We start from the raw sequence: 8,896 nt of genomic DNA on the forward strand, positions 1-8,896 counted from the left end.
AGATTAATAAATCGTAATTATTTAATTTGAAAAATTTATTTTGGACACGTTCAATCCGGATTGAGTCGATATTATAATAAAGTGACCAGTTAGCAAAATATTCCAATTTGGAACGTAGCAAGGAAACATATCTACTGTCTTTACCGCATGAATATTGCTAAACTTTGGACAGATTCCCATAAAGAAACCTACATTCTTCAACGTTTTACCGACAGTTCGGTCTAGCTTCAGTTTTAGGACATGAAAACATTAATATTCTTTTGCTTCTTAATTTCCAGGATTTCAATTTTCTCACGCAGTGTCGTCGTCAGTTGTTAAATGACACAATTCCACAACGAGGGCAGCACTGAGTTACGATGGTAACTTTTAGACGTGTAAACGTGCAGTAGTCGCGATCAACGTCGCGACGATCGTGGTGTAAACGGGGCATCACACATGCTACGCGGCTCATCTCGACATGAATTTAAAGGCTATTGGTGAAATTAAGCGAGTCTTTATAAGGAACTGATAACAGATTTTCCCGTAAATAGAAAAAAATTAATAACTGCAAGCGATCGGCTAGTGAAGATATAAAGCATAATACAAGTACTCTATCCATGCGGCGGAAAGAAAAAAAATACATGGGCGCGGAATCGAATGTGCAACCTACGTACTCGAAGACCTATACGCTAACCACTACACCGCGGCAGATTTAAAAATTGAGGCGTAGTTACCAATTAAATATCCAATTATGTAAAAAAACTTGTTTGGCATGTGCACCCTATTGAAAATGCCCCATTGATCCCCGCAGGGAATTGAAATTCCCTGTAGTTCCCCGTAGGGATTCTTAGTTCCCCATAGGGATCTATTTTTCCTTATAGGGATTTGAGGTTCCCTATGGGGAATTATAATTCCCTGCAGGGAATATCGATTCCCTGTATGATATAGTGGAATCCCTATAGGGAATTAGAATTCCCTACAGGGAATTAGAATTCCCTACAGGGAAATAGAATTCCCTACAGGGAATTAGAAATCCCTGCAGGGAATTATAATTCCTTACTGCCCAGACAACACTCGTTCATGGAATCCATGGTGGAAAAGTGATGGATGTATCCATGATGGATATAAGGAATGGAATCCACATGGATCATAGATGGATTTCATGTAGAAGTTTCCATCATAACTACCAAGGAAATGTACCATGGAATTCATTTGGATTCAATCCATATTCCATGATGTAATGTTACCTATGTCCAGTGGCGGCTCGTGAGTCAAATGCTAGGGGGGGCGCACTCCACCGGGGGGTCATAATTTTTTAATGTTTCGTGTATTTTATTAAGTTTTTACGGTAATCTAGGAATTAAATTCTGTGATGCCATACGTTCCGTTTTTTTCAACAAAAATACCTAGTTTTCCTAATAAAGCTTGATTAATAAATACTAAATGCAGTAGACTCTCGGTCGTACGGATCGGCTTAGTCCGGACTCTCGATGATACTGATCAATGATCTTGAAGAATAAAAATATATTTGCTGCGATATTTTGCAAATACAAACGAAAACACGTAACTTTAGGTTTTAGCGTCTACATTCTTTGTGCGGATATGCCCGCAATACACTTCTGTTGTTCGTTTTGCAATCATAATGCGTTATTTGTCAAATCTATTCAACATTTGCAATGATTTAGGTAGCAATGACACTTGTAACACCTGAGGAGGGAGGAGAGTGTCACTGACTTCCACTAGGCAACAAACACTACTAGAATGCGCGCGCTTTGCTATTGCAGATGTAAACTTTGATGGCGGTGTTCGCGTTACTTCTTGAATACAGTATGATTTAAAATCAACAATTAAACATTTCTCACACATTTTTAACAAAATATGAAATACTCACAGGCCTTTAGTTATATTGCAAAAGTCCATCCTTCTTTCATTTTGTCCAGCAAAGTGATCAATTACACGTTCGTTGAAATCAGCGCTGGACAACAATTTCTTTCTGATTGAACACATGGCAAGGGCACTAGTCTATAAATAAACAAGGGACGACACAAAATAGGCCGAAGAAAAATACGACCAAAAAGAACAAGGTGCCTGGACACAGAATTGGGACAATTTTTCCCTATATTTCCCTTAAAAAAAACGAGCACTGTTGATTAATTCAAAATTGTCTTCTTGAATGTACACACAGCACTAAGAAACTTCTTAATCGGCAATTACGCACAATTGACTCCTCGAAAATGATGCCTGAACTCATTTCACTCCGTTCTTTCCGAGAGTCTTGCCGTTACTATAAGGACTAGTGATGGGTCGGTCATGAACGATCGAATCATGTGACCAGGGTCATCTCCGAGATTGATCGGTGAACGGGATCATTCAGATGACCGAGAGGGTCATTTCCTCCCGTCGGTCGTTCGTGACCGTGGACGTTCTCCATCAGTCGCGATCGTCAGTCATTCATGATTGTTCTAGACGCAGGTCATTCATGATTGTTCTAGACGCAGGTCATTCGTGATCGTAGTCGTTCTCCGTCAATCGCCAGCCATTAGGTCATTCGTGATTGTTCATTGCATAGGTCATTGTCAAACACAGTCCAATCGCTATCATTCTTCGAAGATGTCGCGGTTGATGAACGTCACTCGCGACCTGGAATGACCGTTTTGGAGTGCTCTTTCACTCGTGGTGATGGATGGCATGGTATCGCAATCACTTTTAGGGGCAATGTTCGTAATAATTGTAAAGTTTTTATAATCGACATTTCAGGGTACCTTCCTATGGCCTTCATTTCTCAGGTGATATGCCGAAAATCTTGAGAGAGCCCAGTTTTCTCTCATGCCTCTCAATCAGTTCCATTATTTGTATTGACTTTCCATAATAAAATATTGATCACTAACCCTATGCCCCACGAATGATTGGAAATTATCGTTGATTCTGTATCTTGAAAAACAATAAAAGGAGTGTAATAAACAACATTTAAGGAACGTTCTGTATTTGTAAATATTTTGGAAGTAATTAAGATTAGAATTAACTAGTTTCTGGTTTTATCAAATGAAAAACTATATAGATTAATAATAGTAACTCATCTCTCGTTTAACAAGCTACATAGTTATTACCCTTAAGAAGAAAGCGATAAGCGGGTCATGATTGACAAAAGAGTAGTGATTGCCCCCTCGGTCGTGATTGTCTATGCGGTCGTGATTGTCTACGCGGTCGTGATTGCCTACTCGGTCGTGATTGCCGTCCACTTTCCACAATCATGACCTCCCGTTCATGACAGAGTCACTCAAATGAATGGTCACCGTGATTGGGATCACGAGAATGACCGACTAAGTCCATCACTAATAAGGACGACTCAAGGGAGATAGAAGTAGTGGTCCACTAATGCTGATTCAGCTGAGGGACGAATTTAAGGCCAGCAAAGGCATTCAAGTAAACAAAGGACGTCACGGACCATCTCCTTGAGTCTAAGATTCATATGTGGTAAACACACGAGACGCCAGCGGGTCGCATTTGGAATAATCGTCTCTTCGAAATCATTGCCATGATATAATAGAAAATAAGTTCTATATCGTAGAAGAAGACGACTCGACTGAGCCACAGATGGGAGCTGTAAGGATTTCCGCACTGATATGAACTCTTCGAGGCCACTTAAATCAGACCCAAATGGGCATTTTCTGTCAGACAGCTACCGCTCTGCCGCTGAGGAATTAGGTGAACCTACACACAAAAGGTGCATTGTACGCGGCACTTCATGACATTAATTGAATGACTCTATTTAAAGTCGCGCTTAACGATTTAAATCATATTTAATCCTTCACCCTATCACGCACGCAACTATTTCTTAAATTATAAATCAGTGGGGAATGTTAACTGATTTTTCCTAATACTGCAGGTCTTTTGATAATTTTATCTGAAAAATAGGTACCGCATTTCTAATCATCGGGAAGATATGAATACATTTTTAAGGCCTAAATATAATAATATTAGTTTCCCCAAGGTTCTTGAAATTCGTAATCATAACAGAACTGTGCCAAATACTCGAGAATAGTTTTCCTTCGTCAATACGGCCTTTAACTGGTTGGATTTTATGTGTTCCGGAATTCAAACACCAAAAAACGCAAGCATAATGTGATAATTTATTTACTGTAGCAATACCTACCAGTAATTAAAAATTAAAATCGTATAACTACACCCAGTACAGTGACCATTCTGATTCCGTAGGTCCCTTTTCTGTGGCAGCACCAAGTAGACGCCAGATTATACGCCCGCCGGCCTGCGCAGCGATGTCAACTCACTCGTCGCTCTGCGCATTTTCGGACGACGTCCCAAGACTTCCATAAGACACAACGTTAGGCGCGTCATAGCACCAGCGGCCCCCACCACTACCACTCTCCATATAACTGCATGGGGATGGATTGGGACGTTCTGGCCAGCGCCCCACGGATACAAATACGAACTTCTCGCGCTATTTCTTTTCGTGTTTTTCCAACACTTTCGATGTATGGGACTGAAAAAACGCTTTTATTAATCAGATGTATAATTATAAATTAATGGATATTTATTTTTTTACTTTTTCAAATATTTGGGAGGGGCGGCGTCCGGGAGTCCATATGGGCAAACCGCCACTGCCTATGTCAAAGGAGTTTTCCGTTTAAATTTTAACGATGGGTAATTTATGTATAATTTTTATATTATTGAATTAAATTACTCGAAAAATGGTATGTATCGTATGTATGTGGTCACCCATATATCATTCTAGGCTACAAAATCTGCAAACAGGGACAACCAAGTATTTGCACAACTTTTGATAAATACGGAAAATATATATTTGGCGTATAATACACCTAATTTACAAATTTTTGCCCATTATATCACGTACTTATTTAAATATGACGGATTAAAATTCGTATTTCGAAACTTCCGCCAGAACGGCCGGCGGCCATCTTACTAGCCATCGCTATCGAAACAAAATCGAAACTATCGAAACTGTGTTTACATTCGTTGTTACTGTATTTTGTGACTTTGTGAAACTATCTGTGCTGGAAAATCTTGTTTTTTACAAGCAAATTTACATCGAATTACGCTGTGGAAGAGGAAAATAATACGTGTTTCGCAGTGGAGACTAGGAAAAGGGATTGGAAGATTACTGTCTCATTCACCATGAAATCAACGCCGGAAAAAGTGGCTCTAAGAAGCACGATGAGATTTGAGGAAGGTGCCTTTTTCAGCATAGTAGTGCTGACCGTTTAAATGTAAGTAAATGGAACATTTTCTTTATTCGATAGAAATCACCAAATTTGTGTATGTACTCTTTCACGAATAATACGATTAATGAATCACTAATTTCAATCCAATAATTATTTAAGATTACGAATTGATTATTACGTTCTCACTGTAATTACAATTGAGCGTTATCATTGCTTTCGCTGGCATAGTAAAAGTACAATCAATTCAGGCCGATTGAGTTGAAATAGCAGGGTTCTCGCAGTAGAATCCTCTTTGTTAGCAGTTCTTTATGACAATAAAGAATTAGTCTCAACTCGTACACGAAGGGTTTTCTTGAAAATGAATAGCCATGGAGAATATGTCGAAGCCTTATAGTTAATAATAAGCAGTTCAAACCATAGCCATGTATTATTCTCACTGAACATTATCATTTAGGTATTGATTTGTGTCTTTAGTAAAATTTTCACTAATGCCTTACAGTTGGAAGAGAATGCAGAAAACTACATGCACTGGAAAATGATGTAAGGTCCTTTGATGATAAAGAAAACAGTGACGCCTCATGTATAAGATTGCCCGGATGAGAGCATCCCAGTCTCTCCAGACTGTCCCGTAATTAGGAAGAGAAAAATTCTCCTGCTGGAGCATGAAGAGCCCAAGGAGGTGCAAAAGGAACATGCTTTCCCCGGAAATGGTAACGAGAAGGCTGATGAAGAAAATTCGTATCCATTGATGCTAGAGGACCACATTATTCCTAACACAAGTGAGGCTCCCACTTTTACAGAAAAGAGGGTACAAACTTAGATGAAGTATAAGATCAAACACGAAAAAAGAAGTGGTTGTTCTCGATCAATTGCAACTTCTCCAATAAAAGTTGAAAATAAGTGTTTTGCTTTACCCATCCTTGCCAATAATTTTGAATGTGACGTTTGTGATAGTACCTCCAGTGAAAACTTGGATTTATCATTTTGAGAGAGTGCCTGTAGTTATTCCTCAGACTGTTCAGAGCATTAAGAAAATGAAGTGAAGGAAATCAGTGTAAAGCACACAATATTTTACATTATAATAAATCCTACTCTGTTTTTGAGGATTCCATGTTTAGGTTACAGTATAATTTCCTCATTATTTGATTGTATTTTTGTATTTACTAGGCATCTAATGATATGCCTAAAATTAATAAAATTCAATGATTCCCTGCAGGTTCTGGCCCATTAATTTTGGAGTAATTATTCAACTATTAGTCGTACTTTAAGGTATGTGTTGCCTCTAATGTAAAAAAGCTTGAGTGATTGAATGTTAAGGGAAATTAACTTCCAATGAAGTCAGTGAAATGTTATACTTGTATTGGGTATTTATCCATTGCTCTTGGTTATATCTGCAATGAAAATTTAGAATACAATTTGTACACAATGTACCCAGGATTTCCTATTCCCTATGGGGAATGATTCCCTGCGGGGATTGATTCCCTGCGGGGAATGATTCCCTGCGGGGAATGATTCCCTGCGGGGAAAATCCCCATTGCCAATTCCCCGTAGGGAATTTCCCTGTAGGGATTTACAATAGGGCATGAAAAGCTGAAATTATTCAAGGTCCATACATTTAAACATTTATGAATTTTAAATTATGGCTTGATAACCCGATGACTAAAATACGTATATTAGATGTTCCTTCCGGCATTTTAATATTATTCTACGTCGGTATTCTTGTGAAATTGTGTTTTTCTTAAGACCTTCGTTTCGCTATCAGTTCATAAATGTGAATGATTTTCAAATTATGGCGGTATGATGTTATTTCTCCTCATAATATAGAAGCGCCAATAATAAAAACATTGTTTTAATACATAAAGGCTTTAAATAACACTCTGAAACGATGGGATAATAACAGCTTCTACGGAAGTGCTGAAAGTTTGGCATCCATTTTTCCATTACTCTGGATGTTTGTCGCCCTGGCCGTAAGAAACCCATAACAACCCAGCAAGGAAAAACTGATTTCCATCAGATTTGACACTGATTTCCAACAGGTTTGACGCACTGATTTCCTTCTCCTTTGAATCTGTTTTGAAAATTGAAACAGCTGGAAATCAGTCGGAAGACAGTGGGAAATCAGTTGTGAAGGTCAAACATGGCGGCTGTTTTCCTACTCATTTCCATGAATGTGGTTTGACTCTGGTTTCCACTGTTCAACAGATTTGAATCCGGTTTCCCCGTTTAAGCTTTTTCGAATCTGTTTTCCACCTTTATACCTATCTGAATCTTGTTTGCGACTCGATTCTCACCTTCTATGACCTGCTGATGCATAAGTTAACTTCGGATACATGAGTTAACTGTTGATACCCGAGGCGGCAATAATTATTTCCGCCAGTTCCAAGTTTCGCAGAGCTGCACTCAACCAACGTTTCTAACTTCGCATACTACATCTCTATCATCAATCTGGATGTAGACTCAGCTGAAAAAAGTTTACAAAATACAGCCTAACAAAATGAACTTCATGTAAGTCTCCCACCACAACAAAATTACACAGGCTCTATTAACGTATTTATTAAGTATGCACAAATCCTATTGGAAGTACATATTCAATTGAAAATACATAGCCATCTAATTTGGTAAACTTCTGAGGCAGAATACACTTAAAATCTCAATTTCATGCGTTAGAAATAATTTAGGGAAAAACAGAATTTACAGATGAAATCTCATTTGAAGGAGAGTTAGACAAACTAGTTGTGCTTTTTGTAATTTTTTATCAGTTCTTGAAAAGTCATCGAAACAGTCTGCACCAGAACAACAACAACTTACATCAGATTCCACAATCTTGAATTATCGAAGAGCACAAATTTTTCCGTGATTAACAGAAAAATCACAACACTAGAAAATATTTCAGATGCCTTTATGAAAGAAAGACTTCTTTACGAGACTTAAGAAAATAATTTTGGTTCAGCATTAAGCCAACGATATCTGTATGCTACACTACAGAAACTTAATTGCCATTAATGTTTAAATACATGAACACGGTCGTTTCACTTAGCACAAACAAACCAGCAAGATACACAATACTCTGAAAATCCTGGTAGGTTCTATTCGGCGACGTAACGCAAGCACATATTATACATATTGCATACAAAAATATTAGTAATCGCTCAAAATCTGTTGACACAAGATAAATTATTCAATGAAAACACAAAAGATCGAAATCACATCAGACTTCCACTGTCGCTTGAAGACTGAAGAGATGCACGAATGGCTTAATTAAACGCTGCGGGAATTTAGCACTGGTTAAATAATACTGATACGATTATTTTTTCTCCACGCCCTATTACTTTAGCCATGCATGTTCATGACTTAACCCATTTACGGCCAAAGGTGCGAAAACGCACCATTTTTTAATAAGTTCGTGAAAAAATATCCACTCCGTTATTCAATAGTTTTTCCATAGTAAATTATTTATTAGATGATAAACTTATTTATAAAAGCATTTTCTTTAAGAAATTAGGCGTGATTATTTAGCAATAATTTTTCAAGTTTACTAAATTTATTGCTCATTGAGAGCTATCAACTTAATATTTTTTTACGAGTGCACTTAGAATATTTATGAATCCTAATACTAGTATTATAATTATACTAATAATGCTTAATTACTCAGATTATAAAAAATCAAATAATATATTCAGAGATGTACAATTTTGACACTTGAATATAATGGTGCG

General features: G+C 37.6%; 1 long non-coding RNA gene across 1 annotated transcript; it reads left to right on the forward strand.

The window, feature by feature from the left end:
- The first annotated feature begins 4,611 nt into the window (after positions 1–4,611).
- On the forward strand, positions 4,612–6,283 carry LOC124170831. Its single transcript, XR_006867598.1, has 2 exons — positions 4,612–5,225; positions 5,680–6,283. It is a non-coding gene; the product is annotated as an uncharacterized LOC124170831 (long non-coding RNA).
- The last annotated feature ends 2,613 nt before the right edge of the window (positions 6,284–8,896 follow it).

The sequence above is a fragment of the Ischnura elegans genome, chromosome X, assembly GCF_921293095.1.
Source record: "Ischnura elegans chromosome X, ioIscEleg1.1, whole genome shotgun sequence".
NCBI classification, from domain to species: Eukaryota; Metazoa; Arthropoda; class Insecta; order Odonata; family Coenagrionidae; genus Ischnura; species Ischnura elegans.